General features: G+C 39.4%; 1 protein-coding gene and 1 long non-coding RNA gene across 3 annotated transcripts in view; one reads left to right on the top strand and one right to left on the bottom strand.

Annotated features, from left to right (window-relative positions):
- Positions 1-26,695, bottom strand: part of ctnna2 (catenin (cadherin-associated protein), alpha 2) — a 622,967-nt gene that overhangs the window by 48,489 nt on the left and 547,783 nt on the right. The gene's annotated exons all lie outside the window — the stretch shown is intronic.
- LOC125787714 (uncharacterized) overlaps positions 15,569-26,695 on the top strand; it is a 350,969-nt gene continuing 339,842 nt past the window's right edge. The window contains exons 1-2 of the long non-coding RNA XR_007429492.1: positions 15,569-15,597; positions 17,473-17,550. This is a non-coding gene — a long non-coding RNA (uncharacterized LOC125787714). The remainder of the gene's footprint in view (positions 15,598-17,472; positions 17,551-26,695) is intronic.

Here is a 26,695-nt window from a genome sequence, read left to right as displayed (position 1 = left end):
CTTTTAAAATAAGGCTTCTACTATTAGAAGTGGCATCAACATCTTTGGCCTCAGGTGATTGTAGGATGCAGGATTGCACAGTGAACAAAATCAATAAAAAGGAAAATAAAAAGGTGTTTTGTTAGTATGTTGCTCTAAGATCTCGATATATACTGTTTGAAATGTGTGCAGCGTGTGGTTTTGCATTGCCTTGTTGGAAAATGCACGTCTCTGCACCGTTTCAGACATATTTTCCAAAGCATAACAGTGGTTTGCATGAGAAGTAAGCACATGTACTGATCTACCTTCAATAGATGATGTGTGGAGAATTTGAAAAATAAAATAAAAATGCTCCAACCCGCTGCGATAACGATGACCCCATCACGTTCTACATTTACTTAGTTTACTGAACTCGAGAAGGAGAAGTGTAGAAAAGAAACGGCTCATTGCAAAAAGTGGATGGCGTGGATGTTACAGCATCCGCTCTCTTCATATCCGCAAGCACGCAGCAGCAGCAAACTGTTCTCAAACTTTATCCTCGTGCGCCGCCGTCGTCACAGGCGGTGATATAAAAAATCCACTAATAAGCGTGTCGATCCCGTTTGCTTACAATACGGAAGTGGTGTTACAAGCAACTGCTTTTTCTTTCTTTCTGACAGGAACGAATAGGATCACAGCTCAGCGTGGGGAGCTTGGGGGGGGGGGGGGGGCGACAGGGGTAAACTGACAGATGCCCGGTGGCAGACGCCACTAAGGCGGTGGCATATCGGCGGGTGTCTTCTGCCGTTGTGCCGTGTCACCCGTTTGGGAGGTGAGCGGAGGTAAATTGAATCTGCATTAGAGGATCCCTGCTTACGGCTCTCTTCTGCCTTTTTACTCATGACGGCTTTGAATGCCTTGATGGATTGTCTGCCTTAGAGAGAGTGAGAGAGCGGAAGAGTGAGAGAATGGGTGTACGTGTCTTGTATATCTGTCAGAGTAAAAGACAAAGAATACGGGCAGAGAGAACGGGCATATCGATGCTGTTGCACAAAAACCGTGCGTGTCCGTAAAAAGGGTAACTTTACAGAAGAAGGGGAATAAAAAAAAGACATATTTCAAAGCCATATTTAAGCATTTCTATTGGCCCATTCATCATGGAATTACGATACAAATATCAAATGTAAAGAAAAACTCATGGATCCACATTAGGTCAACATTTTATCCACTTATTTTCTTAATGCTGCACTAGGTAGGATTGGGATTTTGTGCTCGTAGGCTCCCCCTACAGTTGTAGTGTGAAATAAATTTCAGGTTTTAGGCGGCTTAGTTTCTGTTTCTCGTTTTCTGTCTTTCACAGACATATTCGGTCTCTTTCCAGCTTCTGCCAGAGTGTCTGTATGTTAGGTGTTTTTTAGGTGTGAGTGTCTGTACAAACAAACAAAACCGAACGATTTTGCCCACCAGATGCAGAATAAATACAGAGAACTCAAATAAACAGAGCGCTGGCAGAGGAGAGAGTGTGCTGGTGAGTGGATCTTGGCCCATCTGCAGGTAAATGATTCCCTGTGTGCAGTTTCTGCTGGGAGAGAAGTGTTTAAAAACTTTCCCTGCTGCTAAATTCAGCCCCGTTCTGCTCTCCACCCTCCAGCCTGAACACCGTCTACCTGCACGCCTTCTGGAGCACGGCCAGAACTGCCCAGCGTTCCAGCGCTTCATAGCCTGCACTGGGCACGGGCCAAACGGCAGCGTCCGGCCAAAGCGAGTAATTGCAATTATCTAAAGGAGCGCTCCTCCTTTGTGGCATTCTCTCTCTCTCTCTCTCTCTCTCTCTCTCTCTTCACTGTCCAAAGAGGAGCCGGCGCGAGGCCGAGCGAACCGCCGGCCTAATATTCATGAAGTTTCCCAGAGAGACGTTAAGTGTTGCACTGAAAGAGAAAAGATCAGATGGGAGAGAGAGAGAGAGAGAAAGACTGAGAGAGAGAGCAGTGAGTTTTATTTTTTTTTAAGGCCTTTTACAAAAGAACTATTGATTTTTAAGCTTTTCATTTGAGCTCTGATTCCAGTGTGTTCTAATGTAGAGAAAGTATCGGCGAAGCTTTTTAGCCGCCCGTCTCATCTTCAGAAGCACTCTAAAAGTAAGCATGTTCTCACTGCAAAGTGGTAGAAAGATGGTAAAAGCCTCTACTACTATGAAGTCTGCACCAGTAGACTGCACCAAAAGCAAAAGCGAAACGATTAAAAGTACGTTTTTTAAAACTGTAAAACATTTTACATTGAAATTTGAGTTAAACGTAAAGTTTTATAGCATGAAAACACTAAATTAAGTTAGTTGTAAAGCTTGGTAAAACTCATCAGACAGTTTTGTGTATGCCCTCAACAAAAATCTAAATATTGAAATATTGAGCTTCTTTCTTCAATTAATTACTAAAAAGTCTGGACAAACATCCCAAAAGAGAGAGTTTGCATCAGGTTCATGATGTGTTTGTGCAGAATCTGTGCTTAATTGTTTAAAGCTCTGCTTCTAAAACTCTTACGGTCCTTGTAAAAATACTAAAAACTAATTTATATAAAAAAAAAAACACGATGAGCGACTGCAAGAATCTTTAAAAAAAATTATGAAGGTTTAAAAGAAATTGAATTACCTAAAATGACCTAATATACACAGCCTGTCTGTCATGTTCTCGAAGAAGAAGAATCGAGAAAACGGTGTCGCTGCAGCTATGCTATATTAATGCTGCTTTTTCCTTTTTGAAACTTTTAAAAAAGAAGGATAAGGTTGTGCCTTGACGTATTTACTGTTTTAAAGTAATTTGATGGCCTCTCTGATGCTCAACTGACATTTAACTAACATTCAGCTACATGTCTATTAAATGCAAATGAACTAAAAGGTGAAAGTAAATGATTCTCTATTGAATATAACCCTACATTCAACTCTAATCCAAACTCTTATCTTAATATTTTAGGATTGGTTTTAGGGGTAGATTTTATGTTTAGGTTAAGGTAAGGGTTAGGTGTAGGGTTTGATTTTAGGGTTGATTAAGGGTTAGATTCTATTTTGAATAATTTACATTCAACATAGGGTTAAGTTAAATTTAATGGACATTCAATTCAGTGTTAGTTGAATGTCAGTTGAGCATCAACAAGGCCATAAAATGGACCATCCAAGTAAAGTGTTGCCTATTATTTACTTTGAGACAGAATCACTTTTTATAGTGTATTGACACCTTGAGGTAAAATTAAAAAACCCACAATTACATCCAAAATTACCGTCCAAAAAAATGGAGCTGCATCTCATTCATGGGTAAAGGCTTTCAAATCATGTTTCTCTAAAATTACCCTGGTTTTATTTGAATTTCTCAACAGTGAACATTTTCACTTTAGGTGTTCATCAGCAAAATGAGTAAAAAACCTCAGAGTGATGGACTTATTCTTCATCAAGTTTCTTAAGCAGTTTAGTGACGTTACAATGAGCCTCACTCGGTAAAAACGTGGTAATGAGAACTGGCGAAATGTGTTCCATTCAATAACAGCGTGTCCATTCCCCAAGCACACAGGAAATAAGTCCTTTTTTTAAGTGCTCAAAAGAGTAAATATAGAACTTTTCTTTCATTTACCGGTCATTTCCTCACACGGTTAGGGTGTTCCTTTGTTCGAGAACACTGCAGGATTTAGTAACTGTAGCTGCTTATCAACAGGACAGATAACAGATAAACGGCCTGAAACGTGGCTAAGGAGTGTCATCGCCACTAAGTAAGGCATTTTGCTTTGGTCGTAGGACAGCTCGGAAGAGAAGTGTAGGGGAAGAAAGAAGGTGGGATGTTTGCTTGACTGGTTTCAGCTATTCCCTATGCTGGCCCGAGACGGAGCTTAAATAAATCAGCCTGTCAGCACGTCCAGGACGGAGGAGAGCAGCCCACCGGGGAGGTGCGGGCACAGGCCGCTAAGCACGTCCACGCAAGTGCTTCTCTACAAATCCCCACTGTGTGGTCCCACTTGTTAAATCTACAAGGCTCTCGTGTTGTAAACAGAGAGGGTGGGCCACGGCTAATCAGATTTGTAGCTTTAAAAGCCCTTTCAGACTCAGATTCAGAGTCAGATTAGATTTTTTGGGGGCAAGAAAAAATGCACGCTTAAAAAACAAGCGATAAATGAACGTCTTTTATACTAGAGCCGGTTTGATTTCGGTGGAGGACAGTGGTTTCCAGCTGGGAGTAGGCTGTGTGTAGAGTGTATATGACAAATGTGGTCTTGTGCCTTAAAGTAGGGGCGTAACAGGCCATGGATGGATGGATGATGGATATATCAGATCAGATCTTAAAATCTGTGACATAATCCAATTCGTGATATTTGCGATCGGTTACACCTCTAATTGAAAGGTACCATATATAAGTAGTGCTGGACGATATGGCCAAAATTTATATCACGATATATTCCTTAATTTCCAACGATACGATATGATTTAGATATCGATATAAATACTTTGAAGGCCTCAGAAAAACTGTTAAGAATCCCTGCAATGGAAATCTGTACACTACCGTCTGAAATTTTAATTGAAGTCTTTAAAGCCTCCTCTCACAAAAACTATATAATACTTAAAAAAAAAATGGTCAGAATAAATCAATGCTCACTTTTATTAGCATGTAGCAAAATAATAAAAAACATGACATCCCTGTCAAACACAAACCTATAACCTCAATACATATTACCAACATAAATAACTTTACAACAGAGGCAAAGCTTCTTATTCTTTTGTAATGTAAACATGCTTCAACCAGGATAAAGAATACAAAAAGCCTATATATATATATATATATATATATATATATATATAAATATAAATGAAGACTGAGCTCTTCAAAAAGCTCTTACTCTCCTAACACCTCTAACACACTAACTACTACTTACCTCATTTCCTTCTTCCCCTCCTTCACTCCTTTATCCCATTATTTCCCTTCGACCTCCTTTAGGCCCTGTATAAAGATGTTTTTATCTTTAACTTCTATTACTATTGTAAGTCGCTTTTGACAAAAGCGTCTGCCAAAAGTTCATGTTCCATGAAATGAAGGTTCTTCACACCCACACATCTCTATTTCATGTGTGAAAAAAAACTTTAAAAGTGTTGTGCCAAAATTTAAAATTGAGCAATGCCATGTAAACACCATAAAAATAAAAATCAGCTAATTAAGAACTTTTTGAGCTCTTAGGAAAACACGCAGAGAGTGAATCACCTCTTAAAAGCTGGACAATCGCTGCACATTGTTCCCCTATCACTGCCAATCTGCTCATTTGACATTTAGTGGCAGTGCATTAGTCTTTCACACTCTTAGAGTCGACACTTCTGACAGGTGTAGAGGAGAGTGGAATTGATTCGGTGCTCGGGATTTGTCATGGCCACGGGACCCCACGTCCCCCCCGCTGGACTGGTGTTATTATTAGAGCCTACCTGTCCTCAGCCTCCCCTTGAGAGAGAGAGAGAGAAAGAATGGGGGGGAAGAGTGCTATAGCATGCTAACACTGGAGACTACCATGCTAAGCTAGGTCACGGGGTTCTGCTCTTGAACCTCGCCGCCTTCAGCCCTGGGGACTTATGTCAGAGTCTAACTCTCCCCTAGTCCTTCAAATTCTCTCTTCTATTCTTAACACAGTGCTGGAATGTAGTAGAGGAGTATTTTTCAGAGTGACCAGACTCTGAACTCACTGAGTGGAATTTGGGACACTAGTGTCTGCAGTCTGAAAAATGAAGCTGGAAAAGTGTGCTTTGTGCTTTTTGGAGCGAGGCCACAAAAGAACCAACTTCATAGTACAGTATAGACGCGGCAGTGAGCGCTCCAGGAGAATACTGGAGTTTAGGAAGATAGAGGATGAGCTGCATCAATATCAGGATCAGCCAAAACAAGTAACAAATACACTGATGTGCTTATGACATTAGGTCTGTCACGATAACAAAATTTTCAGGATGATGTATTGTCCCAGAAATTATTGCGATAAACGATAATATTGCCATTTTAATCATCGCTATAGAAATGCTTTTTTTCCTGCTTCGGGGCTCCCAAAGGAGCTTTAAGACAGTCCGTCACAGTAATAATATACTAGCATAATAATACTACATACAATACTACATACTACAATACAACAAATAGATGAAAGTAACATTTACATGAATTATTTTTTTAAACAGACTGAACAAAAATGATGAAAGATCCAAATTATTATGTGGAATAATAGTTCATTAAAAATAATTAATTTATGATTTGTTTTTACTTTTTTACATCAAATAATTAGAAGTAACTATGTAACTTTTACTCAAAGTACATTTTAAATTGAGTGCTAAAATTCTACTCAAATAAATCTACTTGAGTAAAAGTGAAAAAGTAAAGTAAAGGTACTTTTACTTAATTACAATTTTTCAGTACTTTTTCCACCTCTGATGCTGTGTCACTTGCCACTTGCATCGCGGCTACAAATCGCATTCTTCCACAGGAAATAACTAGTCATCTGATAGTGTGAACACACTGGGTCTGTCATTATAGGTTTAAGGCGGTCGTTGAAGGGCATTTGTAACAAGATAAAAACAAAAAAAAAACAGCCAAGCTCCTTGTATATGGCAGCATTCCAGTAAACAGTAAACACTAAACACAAAAGCAGGTTCGGTTCTTCCAGGCTTTGCGGTCTTGCGTCTTAATCGCGGAAGTCGTTGGGACTTGCTTAAGAAGTCAGAGTGCGTCTCCACCGCTTCCCTCCACCTAGTCCCTCTGCCAAGAAGCTTATTGCCTGGGAAACCAGCAGTTTGGAGTGCGGTATAATTAAGTGCCTCCCAATCAAGCGGCCAATAAACAAAGCTTGGGCTAAAGCGAGTCAAAGCCAGCCAAACAAATGAAAAGAGAAATCCAGGTTCATGCCTCGCTGTTTACTTTGCGTCTCCTTCGGGCAAATCCGCCAGCCTTCGTTGGCAGAGCTGGCTTACGGAGACTAAAGCAACCGCTCTACGATGGCAAGACGTAATAGAGAGTCTTCAGAGAGAGGTGAACTCGTCATAAATGTAAATGCTTAAAGCAAACGGACAAACGGGGCAGCCGATCTACTCATAACCGTGCATGCGATTCGCTGTTCTCCACGAGGGGCCACTTCTTTTCTTTTCCCCTCAGTAGCATTTGCATTTCGCTCTACTGTCTCAGAACAGATTTGCGCTAGATTGGATATTGATCGCTGCATCTGTAATGAGAGCGGTTGCATTTTCAAACCGTCGACTTATTAGTTCAGCTCATTTCTTTTAGACGAGAATTACGAAAAAGGTGGAAAGCTAACAAAAGTAACTGGAATTTTTAATAAAACAGCAAAGACAAATAGAATAAAGGGTTTTAAGTCCAATTTGTCCTCAAATTTGGCTCTGAGAACATGCATCGATCAAGCATAAAATTATGACCTCAATGCTATATGTTATATTCACAGAAGACACAGAAGGACTACAGTCTGTAATACTACAAATATATTTAATTTACTATCCTCCATGTACCTTGTTCTTTAGCAGTCAGGACCCCATTATTTGGATGATGGGTAATTCTCTGAACTAACTCGGTACTAATTGTTTAGTCGCAGCAATGCTGCTGGAGTTATTAAACACTGCGTTCACTTACTAAAGTGCTCTTACTGATCTGTTGCTGCACAGTTGTGTTGGTCATTCTCTAGTCCTTCATCAGTGTGTACAGGACACTGCCCACAGGACGCTGCCATCAGGGCGCTGTTGGCGGACTGTTCTCTGTCCAACGGTGACTCGACGGTGATTCTACTGTGAGACGTTTAAAAATAACAGCAGCGCTGCTGTTTATGATTCATTCATACTAGCATTAAACACATGCATGCAGATAATCAGAATATGACTACAGTCTGCAATTATACTATATTTACAATTACCTGTGATCATTTGGACATAATCGTGATATTTGGCTTGATCTGTGTATTAAAATTATGAAAATAAGTCTCTCTTCCTTCATCAAAATCCCTAATGACAAACAATCATAGGGCAACTAACCAATAAAAACAAATGATTTGCTCTGAATTGTCTGGGATTTGCATGAGTTACACTCTAGCAAGAACAGCCAGTGATGTGGAGAATGTTAGTCACACCCAACACAGTTCTGAGCTGCTTTTAATGCGTAGAACCGATGGCGTAGGAGTACGACGTCAAGGCTGGAAGCTCTGCTCAGATTGGCATGTAAACGCTAATAAAGTTGAAGTTATTTTGATGAATTCTAAATATGATTTACAGACTGAGGTAGAGCGCTTATGTCTGGGAGCAGGCAGCCGTGGCTCAGATGGGTACCCTGGGACTCATTTCCAGCTTATAAAAATTTACTGACCCAAACACAGGACATGGAAAGGTAATTGAAAACAATATAAACCATCCATAAAGCTGGATGAACATGCTTGACTTTGAGGGCGCGAGCAGCACAGCGAGGCCACGACCCTTATTGGCAAAGAGGGTGGCCGGCTGGACTGTCCAATTAGACCAGAGATTATTTGGAGACCGCTGCTCAAAATGTCAAAACGATCAAACCTTTTTACGACCCAGTAGGTAAATACGTTCTGTCTCAGGAGGGACATTAGCAAATATATAAATATATTCTTACACTACGAGACTGTTACAAGGTGGGGTCAGACTGGTTTTCCTGGAGGCAAATTGTTCTGTACTTTAAATTACACAAACAAACAAAAAAAAAAAAGTGTTGGTAAATTGGATAATTTGACTGCTATTCTAAACATGGTTAATAACATAGTTCTAGTAAAGGGTATCTGCAGGTATGAAAAAAAAAAGATCCCTTTCTCAATAACATACATATACAATACACATACACAACATCAATGTAAAGTGTACTATAATCTTATTATTCCTAAATCATCTACGATAGCTGGAAAACAAATAATAAATGTGCCGTAAATGTGACATTTTAAGACAAATTAAGGTAACACTTTACTTGGATGGTCCATTTGACGGCCTCTTTGATGCTCAACTGACATTCAACTAACATTCAGCTACATGTCTATTAAATGCAAATGAACTAAAAGGTGAAAGTAAATGATTCTCTATTGAATATAACCCTACATTCAACTCTAATCCAAACTCTTATCTTAATATTTTAGGATTGGGTTTAGGGGTAGATTTTATGCTTAGGTTAAGGTTAGGGTTAGGTGTAGGGTTAGGTTCTATTTTGACATAGGGTTAAGTTAAATTTAATGGACATTCAATTCAGTGTTAGTTGAATGTCAGTTGAGCATCAACAAGGCCATAAAATGGACCATCCAAGTAAAGTGTTACCCAAATTAATGCCATTTTTTAATAAGTAAATTTAAGGTTTTTGAATTATCTACAGATATCCTGTAGTATAGCTCAAAACCAGCTCAATTTAATTACAGATAAGTCTGTTCACCATCAGAACTGACGCAAAGTGACGCACAAAGCACTGGCTGTTTCACCAAAGTAATGTTCGTATTAAAGAGAAATAAGAGCATTATTTTGTTGGAAAAAAAAAAATAATAATAATAATAAATAAATAAATAATGGGATCTTTTGCCCATGACTATTTCTGACAGCGGCTAGTACATTAGCCTACGTGCTTGGAGCAGCATAAAAGGCCATTTACACCAACACCATTAAGGCCCAGTTGTGGAAAGTGCCTCAGCATTGCAGCTTCCTTTCTCAGGCCTTCAATTCAACATCTGCCAGCATGGTAGTGATGGCGGGGGGCAGCCTTTATAGCTGAAAGCACGGTGACTGGAGAGCAGATCAACATAAAAAGACCTCCAAAAGCCAGAGAAGAAGAACTCCTGATAGAGGAACGGCGCGGCCCGGTCTGTGGCGTAGTGATGTATCGATCGCTTGCTGGAAGGGTGCAAGCCAAGCGGTTGTGCTTGGCAGCGGAGCACAATTATGAAAATGGACTGGAACGTTGTTCTCTTTAATTTATCTGTGTAGTTAACAATGCTCAAGAGCCGAGCATTTAAAAATGCTCAGGGAGAAACAATGCATTTACAAGTGTTTAATTCCAGGCTAATCCAACGCCGAGGGCTATTGTACGAGCTCTGGCTCCGAGAGGAAAGCTGCCTCTCCTGACGGACTGCACTTCTTCTTGCTTGGTTGGACATACGCCTTTCAAAGGATTTGAGAGGGGAAGGATATTGAAAAGAGAAAAGCAGAAAAGGAAGAGACGTCTTCGCTCTTTTTCCATTGGTGGATTTGAAATTTGTCCTGGTGCAGGATGGAGCGTTCTTGCTCGAGTGGAAAAATACAGGCCAGAATGGAAGGCGCTGCCAATCAAGTGCTGGCTGTCATTCAACAGATCTGTCTGGATGCGGCGAGTGTGTGTTTGTGTGTGTATTCGTATTGACAAAAGGCGATTACTCTTGACTTATTCGAGAGTCTGGAACATTCTGTAGTTAACAAGAAGCCCTCCTAAGCTCGCAGAGGGCGAGGGAAGCAGTAAACAAATATTTCAGTGCCAAACTTTGGTTAACATTGTGCACAAAGAAGAGATCTTCAACTGCCAACAATGCTGTCAGGCCTTTTTTAAAGGGTTTGGTTCATAATAGAAGCTTTTTTTTAATGAAATAGTCTAAATTTACACTTAAATTTGAGTAGAAGTCTTCAGAGGAATTATGCCTTCAGCTGAAGTTTAATGAAACTAACAAACTTGAGTATGAAACTTGTGCAGAACTAATTTTAGAGTTCCCTGTAGAAATAGCGGGTGGGCTTTTTAGTACATCCAGCATTTATCAGCATAGGGAATGAGCAGTTTGTAGGGAGATAAAATATTCTTTTTATGCTTTACCTCCAAAATACAAGCTGTGAGAAACAGAAAAGCACAAGACAATAATAAAAAAAAACAAATAGAAGAAACTAGAAATTGGCTAAAGAACTAAAACTGAAGAAAAGAGTAATTAGGAAAAATGTATTTCTTTGAATCTTTATAAGCTGAAATAAGGTGAACAGATTTTTTTTCAAAAGTAAATTTAAATGGAATTTCAAGTGATTTAGCAGACTAGGGATTTACAGATGTCAATACATTACATTACATTGCATTTGGCAGATTATATGACGTATTATATAGGGTTTGAACCGATAATACTTATGTCGGTAGCACAGGCATCTGTTAGCTGATATATCAGAGCTGGAGATCCAACACTTTTCTCTGAGTAAGCTGGCTGATGGGAGCAAGAATTACAGGACATCTCATGATACAACACCCCAATATGTTGCCCATGATAATCACGATATCACAATACTATTATTCTGCAATACTTTATATATTGCAAGCCATTTCTCTACTTCATTGATTGATAAAGTTACATCTTTATAAGTAAAAATAGAAAAACAGCAACTAGAAACTAGGTTGTAGTTTTTTTTATATAATTTTATTTCTAATTTATTTCTAATTTCTAACGTATCTAACTCTGATACATGTGAAGTCAGACTCCGCCTCTTTTCGAGCTGCTGCTGATGCTGTAGCATTGCCGAGTAGCATCACAGCGCTAACGCTCGGAGGAAAGCGCAGCGACTCGGTTCTGATACATCGGCTCACAGACGCCCTGTGCTGCAGACATCACCCAAGGACTGATGTGGGGAGAGAGCGCCATCTACTGTACTGTACCCACCCGGAGGGAGCAGAGCCAATTGTGCTCCCTCTGAGCGCCGGCAGCTTGATGGTAAAGCTGCATGAGTGGGGGTATCACTAGTAATTAGAGGGCATTACTAGTGATAGTTCATATGAACAGGGATTCGGTAATTTGTTTCGAAATAAAAAGAAAATGAGGTACCATAAATGTATAGTAAAGTAAAAAAAAAAAAATTGCCAAGAGACATTCAGTTCTGTAAAACTTCTACAACTACATGAAACAGCACAGAGTACTAGTTACATTTCTCTGTGTGGGTGAATCCTCCCCAATCCTTCACAGTATTCATTTTTTTTTTCTTTCATTACTCAGTGAAACAACTTGTTCTTTTCAAACTTGCAAAAACAGGGCCATTAGAAACAGTCTGCATTTGTTCTGTGTGCCACATGCTGTGAACCACCCATCTGCCTAGAGCATGGGCATGGGTTGGCAACACAGTGTACTGATTTTCCTGCACTAACACGCCCACTAAACCTGACAATTAACTGGCAAGTTTAATTTGTTTAAACTGTTCTTTTACACAGATTTATGTTAGAAGCTACAGTATGTTACATATCTGAATTTTGCCTTGTATATAGTATCATAAAAAAAACCCTGTATTGTGTGATTGTGTTTAACACAATGGTGGTTTGATTATTACCACATTTGCCCCCCTGCACTGGGGTCTTGGGTTAAAGTCCCTAACAGGCTGTAGTTTCCACCAGAGTTGGAAAGTAATGAATTACATTTACTCACGTTACTGTAATTGAGTAGATTTTATGAGTAATTTGTCATTTTTAAAGTAGTTTTTAAAATAGGTAATTTTACTTTTACTCAAGTACATTTTGATACAAGTAATTTACTTCACTACATTGGAAAACTCCCCATTACTGAGTAAAAAATAAAATGCTGGAAAAAAAAAAAAAAGTTTTATGCGGTGATCTGAACAAATACTGCCTGATACTGCCTAATTTTTTTTACATCAAATAATTAAAAGTAACTATGAAACTTTTACTCAAAGTACATTTTAAATTGAGTACTTTTGTACTTTTACTCGAGTAGATTTTTAGCAAAGTAAAGGTACTTTTACTCAATTACAATTTTTCAGTACTTTTTCCACCTCTGGTTTCCATGCACTCCCAGTGTCTGTCTGTTTCTTCCAGGGAGTTTTGTTTTCTCTTAGCTGTTATGAAAGCTCACAGTTCTCCATTTTGCCATTAGTTTGTGTGTACCATTCTGCATGTTAGCATGCTAACATAATACTAACATAATGTCTCATAATTGTTAAGTGATGTGCACTTTTTGGTCCTGATTTAGCAACACAGTAAATGGAAAAAGAAAACGTAGCCAGTCCTCATTAATGCTCACTGGTAAATGGAGGCTCAATCATTTGGCCTTACATAGGTTTTTCATCATTTTGTTTGGTTTTGGACGAATTATTATTTTGTTTTATCCCTATTGTTGAGGTTTTTTTTTGTTTACAAATGGAAGGATTGTTTTTTACTACTTTAAATACCTAAACTGATAAATCTGCAGCTTTACATTAGTGTAGACTCTCTATTGCCCTAAAGGGATAGATAGTTTGGAAGGAGGTGCAATATCCATTAGTGCTGACATTTATATATGGTCATTCACTTTCTGCTTGTCTCCCTCTCTCTCTCTGTGAATATACGTTCATGTAGAATACATTAGCCTGCTCCAGGAATCACCGCTAAGCTTTGTAAAGGGCATATCATGTCAACACTTAATGTATTGACCTTTAACACATTCAAGAAGGAGGAGGTGGTGATGGAGGAAAAAGTAAATGCCTCGAGGGCAGGTAATGAGTTCATCATCGCGGCCAAGACTGGACGGCACTAGAACCGTCACTCCTGATGCTGTTAGTAATTGAGGAATTTACTGTACAATATCAAACAAAATGAAAAAATGGTCCCGCTTTATTATTTAAGTGTCTTTAAAAACAAATGAGAGATCAGATCAGATTTGGTCGTCATTACACCACCGTTGCACCCTGACGGCCTAACAATAATGAGGTCCTGCAGCATGCCAGCTAATGACTACAGAAAAGAAACGATCGAATTAGAGCTGGGCGATATGGCCATGGCGATTACAAAAATCTGATTTTCGATTTAAATCGTTTTTTCCCCAACTAAAATCTCCTAAAAGTCACTTGAAGTCGCTAAATGACGTCATCGCCTAAATTGCATAATACATGTTTTTGAAGCTGTAAAGGATTAACATTGTGAGAGAGAAAAAAGTGAGTAAAAAAAACACCCTAAATATGTTAAAAATGATACGAATGAACTCCAACAAATGAACAACTTCTGTTGCTTTTTAAACAGGCAGTCACGTCTCAAAATAACTTTATTTTTACGTAAATTACATAAATAATTTTTTTGCTGTGTTGTTAAATGTTATTATAAGAGCAGTTTTTTATTTTATTAATTATTATTATTTTATTTTTTTTTAGCTTTCTTAAGTCTTTATTTTTATTTAAACCTATTATAGACAAATTGTTGAATAGCTTTTTACAAAGAGGAAGAAAGACACTGTGGACGAGGTGAGTGACAGGCTGTGTGGTGAATGAGGTGTGTGTGTGTGTGGGGGGGGGGGGGGGAGTGTTTGGGATGATGGTGCGCAGGAGGGAGGGAGAGAGGGGTGGGGCTAAGCTCAGAGGAGCGTCGGTGGTGAAAATTAAAACTTAGAGAAAATCGATATTCATAAAAACACATCGTCCTTAACTGTAAATTCGAATTAATCGATTAAATCGATAAAATCGATTAATCGCCCAGCTCTAGATCGAATCGATTAATCGAGTAATCGTGACAGCCCTAGACACCAGAAACACTCTTTTCTGGATTCCCACGATAGAATAAATGACTCATACCATTTCCTACACCATCGCCCTTACTCACTGCTCATCCTAAAAGCCTGAGAACAGAAGCTCAGACTTCTAGCAGAGGAGCTGAGGCAGTGATCAGCCTAATACATTGATCACTCGAGGCTCTTTTTGCAGTAAATGCGGAATTGGCTCGCCCGATCTGATCTGTCTCTGCCTACCCGGGCCTCTGCCTTTTGTTGAAGTCTTTCGATCTTCCGCATTGTCGGGCCAGGCACTGTTTCTGCTCTTGATTTATGAACAGGCTGGATCATTTGGACTGGAAAAAAAGCTGGTCACTTCACTTCCCATGCTGTTGCAGGGACACTTCAAACAAAGGCAGACGACTCAATGCAGTGGGTACGGGCGGATGAACAATAGAACAAACCCCCCATTCTCTTCTGCTTCCCTCCAGTACAGACACTCACTTTTTTATTTTTTGATATGAATTTCAATGCATTTTGTCTTCTGAAAGAAAAGTGTTTGAGATGGGGGGGCAGGGAGGGTGCTGGGTGTATAATGTCACTACACAGGACAGTAGACTTCTGATTCTGTTGAGAAAACTGGTGGGTGAAATACTAATACTAACTGTAGTGCATATGGACTGAATAAGAAATTCACAATACCTGAATAAGCGATAAATAACACAGCACTTATACTAAATTCCTTATGCCAGTAACTCCTTGTTTCTAACCTGATTTTCTCCACAAAAGTAAAAAGAAATACATAAATATTTTTACAACTTATTATTTTTTTCATTTCAAACAAGTTTGGAGCCTTTCTATTGGTCTATTCCTCACAAACTTTGGCAGAAGCTACGTTGCATTATAAACACAGATCAGGAAGATATTATCACTCACAGTGGACAGCACAGTGGATGATATAATGATCGTGACCATGTGAGCGAATGTGCCAGCAACTCTGGCAAAAATAATTTACAGCAGAACAAAAAGAGCTGCTTTACTTCCAGCGTTATAAGATTTTATTGCAAGTAATTCAGCATGTAAAGCTGTTCTAACGGTACTCTCGTTTTGACACAATCTAAGGCAGGGAAGTCCTAACTACGGCCCGCGGGACATTTGTGGACCGTTTCCTTTTTTGGAGCGGCCCGCGAGGTATTTTAGAAATAGAATGAAAGTTGGCCCGCTGTTAAGCAGGTTTTTATAATGTGAGATTCAAAGTTTGAACACTAGGTGTCAGAAACGGGCCAAAGAGTCTAAAAGCGGAGAGAGTGCGCATTTCTAGCGCAGAAAAACGGACCAAAGAGTCTAAAAGCGGAGAGAGTGCGCATTTCTAGCGCAGAAAAACGGGCCAAAGAGTCTAAAAGCGGAGAGAGTGCACATTTCTAGCGCAGAAAAACGGGGCAAAGAGTCTAAAAGCGGAGAGGGTGCGCATTTCTAGCTCAGAAAATCGGGGCAAAGAGTCTAAAAGCGGAGAGGGATCTAAGGAATAAACTATGAATCAGCGGTGATATTTTAGACGTGAAATTAAGACTCATTATGCATCCAGATTGTCTGTCTAAAGTCTGCGACGAAAAACAAGTATTTGAGCTGAAGAAAAAAAATAAAAAAATCCCAAAAGAAGAGAAACTCAGACAAAACTCCGGCACCCGTGGCAGGAGGTCTGAAGTATCCGCAGCTCTCGGTCTGGTAGAGGCCTCAAAGGATGGCGACGGTGCCTAAACAGACTCGCTTTTGGATTATTTCCTGGTTTCTAAGTCTGCCAAAAACTGTCAGCCTCCGAAAATCGCAGGGGAATCATCCTGAACACTAGTTAGATTTGTGGTGTTCTGTCCAAGAAACTCGACTTGCAAAGCCGACTCTGCTCTGGCAAATTTATTGGCTTGACTTATCAGCGCTGTCAGCTAGCATATTGCTAGGCTGCTTCATCCTGCTGGACCACTTTGTGCAGCAAAAGGAATAGAGCTAAGTTAAATAAAATGGAAGGAAAAAAAACAATGACTCAGACTCTTTTTACTGCCATAATCGTTTACAAGTTATTTGTCCTTAAGGCTGTGGTGATATGAATGAGCTGTTAATTTAATCACTCGGGCGCGGCATTAACACAGCACTTTAGGCTAACATTTTAACTGGCGTATGTTGGAGGCCACTCTTGGCTTGGCTTGGTTTGGTTTTGGGGCTCACAGAGAGCCCTGACTGATTAGGAGCCATTATCTTTATGCTATGCGTAAAAAAAAGAACATGCTGTACCGACTGCTAATGCTAAATGGGCTAAACGTCAGCGAGCGCAGGGCACTTTAGCGCAGGGCATGCTGTTTGTTAGTGAACAGGCTGTGTGGAGGTAGGGGGTAGGCTGGAAAGCATGAAAGGTTAGAAAGAAAGATAAAAAAAGGAAGAAAGAGAGGGAGAGATGATATTTATGGCCCATGTAAGCTAATGCATCCAAGAAGAATGCCAACTAATGGCAGAAACGTAAAGCGCTAACTCTGCTTTGCTTATGCATCACTATTTACTACCTTCTGTTTCCTCAGCGGATTGCAATGCGTAGCAAACCCGATTGACTCTTCTGGCCCTTACCAAGTCAGCACAGGCTGCCCCGAGAACTGGCCACACCATAGTTTTATCTAATTAGCCTATTAAATAGACAGATAGAACATTTGCCCCAGGTTGCCAATTAACAAGCCCTTCCAGGCAAATGCTTAATAGGTGTTGCAGCACAATAATAACCAATAAATCTGAATTGTGCATACATTTAATTTCCCTGAGAGGTTCAATTAAAACATTTAGACACTCACAGCAGAAAATGAATAACTGCCAAGGCGCCTTCATCTGGAATCAGGAATCTGGATGCAACCCAACAGGATCTATCTTTTTTTGAAGAGACCACTGTGAAACCAATAATTGCCTTTTTCACAAGGATTTGCTTTCTCTTTATTGCCAGTATGGCTACAATACTTTAGTACAGGGGTGTCCAAACTACGGCCCGCGGGCCATTTGCGGCCCGTTTCCTTTTTTGGAGCAGCCCGCGAGGTATTTTAGAAATAGAATGAAAGTTGTCCCGCTGTTAAGCAGGTTTTTATAATGTGAGATTCAAAGTTTGAACGCTAGGTGTCAGAAACGGGCCAAAGAGTCTAAAAGCGGAGAGAGTGTTCAGTTGTAGCGCAGAAAAACGGTCCAAAGAGTCTAAAAGTTGCCGTAATTAAGGAGTTTAATATTAAGAGACATCATGAAATGAAACATCAATTTGAAAAATCTTAGTTTACACAACACTGTAAAAGATAGATAAAGATAGTAAGTCAAGTAAAATGGTGTGTAAATGAAAATAATCAGGAAAAATGTATTATTTAAAGTGGTTTATTTCATTATTTGTTTAATTACAGAGTCTGTGGCCCGTGACTTCAAATATATTTCTCCTTCTGGCCCCCAACAAAAAAAGTTTGGACACCCCTGCTTTAGTATATTTCGTCCCACTTCTGATTTGTACCTAATCCCTTGTTTTTGTGATGCGAATGACAATAAAATCTCCTTGAATCCTTGAATTTAAAGAGGAACAGGAGATTTAGCAGGCTAGTTAGTTACAGAGACATAGTACTTCCAATTTTGTATGCTTGTTCTATAGAAAATGGCTGTGACATGTTGGTTATTGTCATTTTTAACAAACGAAAACTATGTTCGTAGGTTTTTTTTTCTGTTTTTGGAGTGCACCTCAGGAAAATCTGTTTGGAGAGCCATAGCCATGTATCTACCCCTCTACCCCATCAAAAATCAATACATCCTACTTCTTCTACTATTGGGTGTGAATGCACAGAACTGAGGGGTAGGTCTAAGTGTTTGGGTCAAGGAATGGGAGATGTTTAAACACTAAAATATGCAGGGCATTGGGTTCAGGATCAGAGTAGGGAAGTGCTGTTCTAAAACAACAAAGTAATTTTGTTTAAGACAATTTAATACAAACAAAACAATAAAAGGATTGGAAAGAAATGGGCAAACGACTCACTGGAATACAAAACGCACAAATGAGCTCAAACGGAACAAAAAACAGATCAAAACCTGAGTGGATATCCATCCTCGTCTCTGCTTCCCAGCCAGACCACATAACAATAACTCCCTCCAGATTGCAGTGCTTCCTTTTAATAGCTGCCTTATAATTCATTTCACAGCAATCAGAGCGAGTTTAGTCATAAATATCCACTGCGTCCATAAATACCACTTTCTGCTTATTCTATAAGTAACTAAAAGCAAACTCAGATTAATGTTGTTTATGGTTTGCCTTTAACAAAATTATTTATCATTCAATGATGTTTTGATTTTGTGGTTTTTCTTCTGAGCAAAAGGAAACACGCAAATGCTATTAGAGCAGAAGCGCATGATTGGATGCAGTCTCAGTGGACTGGCCAGAAAACCCCGCCTCTCTGATGTTTGGTTTTAGATTTAGACGCCAGAAAGGCACATTTCTACAATCTTGTTTTTTAAGGCCTATTATATGCATGAATGAACACAGATAAACAGAAAAAAAAATGGCAAGTACACTGTTCTGTGATTGTGCTTCACTTTGTATGCATCATGGATGTTTCTGTTACGTTAATAAGGCTTTAAATTATATTTATTACATAGCTTGTTGCAATTCATTCAGTCTGTATTGACGAAGTAAGTTTGATGACAATGACACAGGGTGTCATATGTGAGCCATTTAACCCCAAAACATGGCATGGCAACTGCTAAGCTTGGTGGTGGGAGCATCGTGTTTTTGAACTATATTTCTGCCAGTGGAAAACCATGCCTACTTAGGTTTAGCTGCATAGAACTGTCAATGGCACTCCAACAATGGAGTAGCAATTTTGGGTTTCATGTTTAGCGATTTAGGACAAAACAGGTGGCCGCCAAGCTAACAATACAGTATCGGGATGGGACACCATGCTAATGCTGCAGTAAGACATGATATGAAGCTGGCCAACTGTCAGTGTGTTAATGCCGTGATAATAATATTGTAGGGGACATTAGTGATATGGGAAAAGTGCTAATGCTGTGGTAGTGGTGTGGAACGGGGTCAGTAGCCAGCATGCTAACTCTACAGTAGTAATGTTTTAGGCAAACAAAGGTCAGTCAGTCGCTAAATTTCCTTTGGGATCAATAAAGCATCCATCCATCCATCCATCCATCCAAATTTGTACATAAATAACAGTTCTAAAAAAAAAAATTACCAACACATTCATGTCTATGATTAGTGTATGTAAACGTTCAGCCACAACTGTATATATAAGGAGGCTAAGTCGTTTTTCCTTCTGGGAAAAATAAATAAAGGCAATTGTCAAAATTGCTTCTATTGTATCCTGCAGTAAAAATAACTGATCAAAGAACATGTTTATTTTCCACCATAGACAAAAAAACAGCTATCTAGGACAATAGAGATCTATAGAGGAGCCAATAATACCAGCGTAAAGGGGAAATATATGCGTAGCTTCTGCTTCCAGCAGCCGAACAAGAACAGGAAAAGAGAGACAGCAGCTCAGCGAGTGGCAGGGCTCAGCTAATGGGGTGATTAGAGCACTGAGGGAGGGAGACACACACACACACACACACACACACACTTTTTGCAACCATAATGCATGTATAGCTTCTGCCTGATAAAAAACACACACAAACACACGCACTTACCATTCACACATCCTGCAGTACTGGGATTATTATGGCAGAACTACTCTTTTTATAGATCTGGGTCTCATGTACAGCGATACAGGGAGTATAGGTAGTATAAGAGACAGTAAAGAACACTATTAACCCCTAAAACCTGAGCGTAGGACCACATTTCTATTACTAGTTCTTTACTTTCATGATTACATTCCTGCCACAATTAGCATCAGCTTCACAATCGCTAAAACCCTAAAACCGAGCCCTGTGGGACACCACAAAACGTTAAACTGAACTGCAAATAATTTATAAGGGTTCATCATGCTTTAAGACTTCTAGCTAAATAAGCAGGAATAATAAGCACCCTAAAACATAAAGCATGCTTTTTGCTTCCAGCACCAACGGTTTAGAAACAACTCGGCTGAAAGTGAAGTACGAATGTTAAAACGTGCCCTACAGGCGAGTAGTAAGGGGAGTTTCGTAACAGTCTCATAAAATGATGTAAAGAGCTGTTCAAAGGTAATTTCCATTTCTAATGAATCTGTTGATGTATTTCTGAATGTGTGTATAAAGTTCTCCTGTTTTTTTACTTTGAGAGGCTTAACTTAAAGCTATCTTCAAAGCAGCATACGTGACATTTCTGTCTGTTTTACTGCTGTCAGAACTTACAAAGCATATTCTGTTAGAACCTGTTTAACTATGTAAAAAAAAAAAAAAAGTTATTTCAATAGGTCTTGATCATTTCTTGTTTTCCATTTATTATGTTCACATTATAAACAGGAACTGGACTGTTTGAAAAATAAATAAATAAATAAATAAAAAAAGAAGAGAAATGTGGGTTTGTGGCCCAGTTGTTGCGCTAAATGTTATAAAAACACAGTACCAGCTGTTAAGTGTGGTGGCGGCATCATGTTCTGATGTTCTGGGGCTGTTTTTTTTTTTTTTTTGCCAGTAGGACAACTACATATTTTTTTAACCTTGTAAATATACTTTTTCACCCCAGAGGTGGAAATAATTAATTACATTTACTCAAGTTACTGTAATTGAGTAGATTTTATGAGTAATTTGTCATTTTTAAAGTAGTTTTTAAAATAGGTAATTTTCCTTTTACTCAAGTACATTTTGACACAAGTAATTTACTTTGCTACATTGGCAAACTCCCAATTACTGAGTACAAAATAAAATGTTTGAATTGTCTGAATTAAAAAAAAAAATTACAGTTTATAGTCACATATATGACCATAACTTTTTAACAGTAAAGAAAAAAATGGATCATAGAAACCTATACCACTTGTTCTTGAAAATGCTTTAAGGGGTGGTCTGAACAAATACTGCCTGAAAGATCCAAATTATTATGTGGAATAATAGTTCATTAAAAAATATTTAATTTATTTATTTTATTTGTTTTTACTTTTTTACATCAAATAATTAAAAGTAACTATGTAACTTTTACTCAAAGTAAATTTTAAATTGAGTACTTTTTTACTTTTACTCGAGTAGATTTTTAGATGGGTACTTTTACTTTTACTTGAGTAGAATTTTAGCAAAGTAAACTTTTACTCAATTACATTTTTTTTTTAGTACTTTTTCCACCTCTGTTTCACCCTAAGATGAATTGAGAATAACCCAAGGGACCCAGAGACTGTCCTCTCTGTTGCTGTGTATTATATCCCACACATATATACATATATATATATATATATATATATATATATATATATATATATATATATATACCCCATTTAACATTCTTTTATTCATAGTGTCATGTATACCTGGAATAAGTGACCTGCAGTGGAGTGTCTGTAGTGTTTAGCAGGAGTGTGTCTGTCGTCTACACTGTTGTTTATTATTCTGTACAAAGGCCTTTCATTTGTTCATGCCTTTCATTCCGCCCTGACAGCCTACACTTATATGTTATATGTTATTTATGTGATTTATGTACGAGTTCAGCACCTTCAGAGGTATCTAAGGAATCTAAAGAACATTTAAACTGCTGAACTACAGCGCAGAGGGTCATGGATAATGGAACAGGGCGCTGTGTGGAACATACATGCACACATTTACTCTACACTCATTCTCATACAACAAGCCAAACCTGCTTTCAGAGCCCAGGGGTCAAAGGGTTCATCCTTTTACAGACTCTTCCCAATCAGCGCTTCTTCCTTTATCCGAGTGGCTCTGTGCGCTGAGGGCCCGGGATGGAAACAGAGTTTGGGTAATTGGCTGTGAGCAGCAATGCGTATCGTATTAGGATTATTCTCCATGGAAACCGTGTCTGTGCATTCTTTTCTTGATTCTTTGGCTTTTTTAGCGATTCACAACTTCATTCCTCCAGTCTTTGGTCCACACTTTCCTTTCCACTGTCCTGGACGTTATCAGAGATGGAAAGTCGCGGTGCCAAGAGACTGAGTGGCAGTGTGTGTGGCGTGCTTAGAAGCTTGGAGACAGAGAGACTTCGAGAGAGAGAGAGAGAGAGAGAGATGGGCAAAATGAGGGAAGTGAGCAGAAACAGGCCACTGACTGCCAACAAAACCCACAAGCCTCAGCATCCCTGTGGAACCAGCAAGACTTCACCCCCTCCCTTCTGCTTCATTAATCTACTAAGAGTGCAATGAGAGTGGGCTCGGCTCCCTCTGGCAGATTCGGACCCGGAGAACCTGCGAGAATGGAACCGTCAAACACATGCGATTAAGTTCTCTACATTCAGTTTGAACTTTTGCTAGTTGTGTTTTTGGCTAAACTCACTGAGGAGAGGCTTTGTAAGCTAATTCAGATTGGCCAAAATATCCATAGTCAAAAATTCGGAATGGTCAATCGACCAAGAGATGTTTGGTATCTGAATTTAGTTAATTCTGCACTGGATTTATGAGAGAAAACTCAACTACGCTAACTACAGCTTTCTTTTTTAACTCCCTTAACTCTTCCTGCTCCTCTTCTTCATCTGTTTTTTTACTAACCCTAACAAAAACGATCAAAATAATGTTACCTTCATAATAACCTGCTGATTAAAACAGTTGTAGCACATGCACACAACATTTTAACCATATTATTTTAACCATTTTACACCAACTACGCTTGAACTAGTAGTGTCAGAACTAGGGGTGTCACGATTCGATTCGATTTTATTTTATTTTTTTTTTACAGCAGAGAGGCCTATGCCAGTTTTAGATTAGTCTATGGTCAGTCATTGGTTTGATTCATCAAATTTACAATATCTTATTTCAAAAGGTGGGCTTGATATAAGTGATGCAAAGTGATACAAGTGATCTGTAATACACCACATTAGGCACTAATGGTCAAATTTAAATAATTTGATTAAGATATATATGTAATGCCATCTAGTGGCTTTTTTTGGTAGCAGCAGTGTGCGCTATTAAAACAGCAATGTGCAACATAACAAAATAAATAATAATAAAATACAGGAACAGTCATGTACAAAATAATAGAACAATTAGAGCCTTAACAAACTGAACTCTATCCTACTATAACAGTGAACATGAAAAATAAGACTTTAAGACAGTGTGCTGCGCCATTTGCGTAGCTTAGAGGGAGGGATCGTCGATGCTCTTTTTGACTTCGATGCTCGAGACCATGACATAATTTAGATCGATTTCGATTAAATATCGAAATCGTGACTCCCCTAGTCAGAGCCCACACAAGCAAGTCATTTGTAGAACATGCAGAAACTTCTGTTGCTTGTTTGCTACGTTAGTCTCGGAGCTCCAGTTAAAGCTTAAGAAGCAATCTTGTCTTGGCTGACTGCCTGCACATTAAGAGAAAACTGTCTAAATTGGATGTTTAGCCAAACTGTTCCTGTAAATGGAGAGAAGAGCTCAGCCCTGGGCCTAACTTTAACTGGCTTCAACCTTTCACCTGACCTGGATTACGCAAGTTACTGCAAACCTGCAGTTGCTGCACCTGGGAATACACGCTGTCCTCGCTCTGCGCCGTGTGAACGTTTCATGCACACACACACACACACTTTCACAGGAGCGTGATGGACGAGGGGCCCACACGCACATCTCCCACTGATTATCAAACAGCGGCGGATACGAGAAACACTTTGAAATGGACGACCATTCCCATGGCGACAGCCAACCGCTGCCAGGAGATGAGAGCTATTTGCATGACAAGGAGCATGCTGTGTGCCTGGAGGCAAGCATGCATGCGCGCACACACACACACACACACACACACACACTAGTATGTTCGTACATATATATAGAACTCTCTTTGCTTTCAAGTGTATATTTGCGTGAATGAAGTGCTAAATTCGTGGAGCTAGAGGATCACCCTATGGGACACATTATAGCTATATCCTCCTTTAAAAGCAAAAAAAAAGGAGGTTTCACAAGTAAACACAGCAGCAATCCCACTGTCAACTGCCTCCAAAGAACAGTTCAGCTACGAATGCACAATTTTCCCCTTAAACAGACTAAATTCTGGCGGCTGGCGCTGGTTTTAGCTCCGTTTTGCACTTTCACAACATTTTTATATGTAGTGCAAAGGAAACTCAATCACATACACAATATCCACATATACACACCTGCAACTGATCTCACAGACACACCTGCTGTTGCTGAATGAAATCAAATTCTCACAGCAGTGCTATAAAATCTTTAAGAATACGAATTAGAATTCTACTTCATTGTCATTGCACATGTCGCAAGTACAGAGCAACGAAATGCAGTTTGCATCCATCCAGAAGAGCTTAACAAAGAAAATAAATAGATATATGTATATTACAAATGTACAATAAACTATTGAATGTTGTAGCTATGTAATTATGAATATAAATATATAGACTATAATAGTTTATAAACATGAAGTGGTATAAACAGGATAAATAAATAATCTAATAAGTATGTATTATAAACAGAGTAGATTTACACAGTATATACACAATAGTAAGCAGGATATATAACGGAAAAAGTTTGTGTGTTACTGGTGTGTGTTGGAGTACAGTCTGTCGTTATTGTTCAGATCAGATATTAAAAGGCGGAGTTCAGTAGTATAACCGCTGTGGGGAAAAAGCTGTTCCGGCACCTGGTGGTCTTAGTACGGAGAGTCCTTTCTCTCAATGCTAGTGACATTTACTTCAGAAAAAGCAGGATAAACTCTTTTAATTAACTTAATCAACACAAATGCAGTGGACTGAGAGTCCACCTCCAGCTACCTCCATCCTGCCACCCCCCCCTTTTAACCTTTTCTGCTCAGACCTCCTTCAATCCACATTTCACCGCCTTTCAGGTTCACCTTTAACCCCTCTAATGCACTTTCAGCTCCTTCTACTCTCCACCACCAATCTTCACCTCGCTTCATCTCCTTTTCTCTACTTCCCAGCTTTAATTCCTCTTATCCACTTATTTTCTTTCCTCTTCTCAGCTCCAACTTTTTCACTACTTTCCTACATCTCTTTGCTTCAACTCCACCTCCAAAGATCCACCTTCTTTTTCTTCACCTCCCAGCATCTCTCCAACCTCCAACCGCCTCCAACTTTCTATCACCCAACTCTCATCCAACCCTCTTTCCTTCTGCCTGCTAGGCTTCACCTCGTCTCCTTAAATTTAACCCACTTTTCTCTGCTTATCTATTCCAACTCCTTTCTATTTTCCTGTTCCTGTTTTTAAGCTCCACCTTTTGACCTTCTAGCTTCACTTTCTCCCTTCTACCTACCTCGAACTCATCCGCCCCCACCATGACCTCCTTGCCATGGTCCTCTTCCTCTTCCTCTCCCCTCACCAATCTCACCTTATCTGCTCTGGTGCTAAAGAGACCCCATCTCTCTTTTTTTTTTATTATGACACACATGCAAGGTATAGCAGTGCACACTAACAGTTTGGCTAACACTTAAAATGTTTTCAATTAACACTTGGGATGTGATAATTAGTGCACACTCGCTAGTGTGAGTACATGTGGGTACATGTGCGTCAGTGACATCCTTGAGACCCAACACTCAAGGACAAAGACAAAACAAACACAGTAATTGATAATGCATGATATTTTCGCTGTTGCTGAACAGAGTGGTGGTGCTACCTAGCAACAGGGCTGCTTTTCAAAACAACAGGGGAAAGGAAAAGGGGCTGTAGGTGGAAAATATTAAAAAAAACAAGGTAATGAAATGCAGTATATATGTGCGGTGAGTGCTGCAGGATAGAGGGAATAAACATTAGCATTACACGTGGCCTCTCCCTGTATCAACCCTGTAATAACTCCCTACTGTCTCCAGCAACTTCCATCTTATCCGCAACCCACAATTCCCTCTAAATCGCACTGAATTTCCACTCCTGCAAATCGGCCCCAATGCACACTCTGTGATTCACCTCTATTTCCCCATTTCCTAGATAGCGGAGGACGTTACAAGGGTCCTCAGAAAAATCACTAATGCAAACCATGGCAATACAAGCCAACGGGAGGCGAGAGGTGAACGCTATGGCTACAGAAAATGCAGTTGTTGCTGTTGCAGAGCTGCTGCTTCTGTGGGTTTGAAGCTTAGCTTGGAGAGCTGTCTGAAGTCACGGTGGGCCTCGACGCACTTCAGTCAGTAGATGGCTGAAACAACAGACAGCCACAACAGAGACGTTCTTTTAGAAGCTCGGGTTTGTTTAGACTTTCATCACTC

The sequence above is a fragment of the Astyanax mexicanus genome, chromosome 25 (genome assembly GCF_023375975.1).
Source record: "Astyanax mexicanus isolate ESR-SI-001 chromosome 25, AstMex3_surface, whole genome shotgun sequence".
In the NCBI taxonomy this organism is placed as follows: domain Eukaryota; kingdom Metazoa; phylum Chordata; class Actinopteri; order Characiformes; family Acestrorhamphidae; genus Astyanax; species Astyanax mexicanus.
This window is presented reverse-complemented; position numbering and strand designations above follow the sequence as displayed.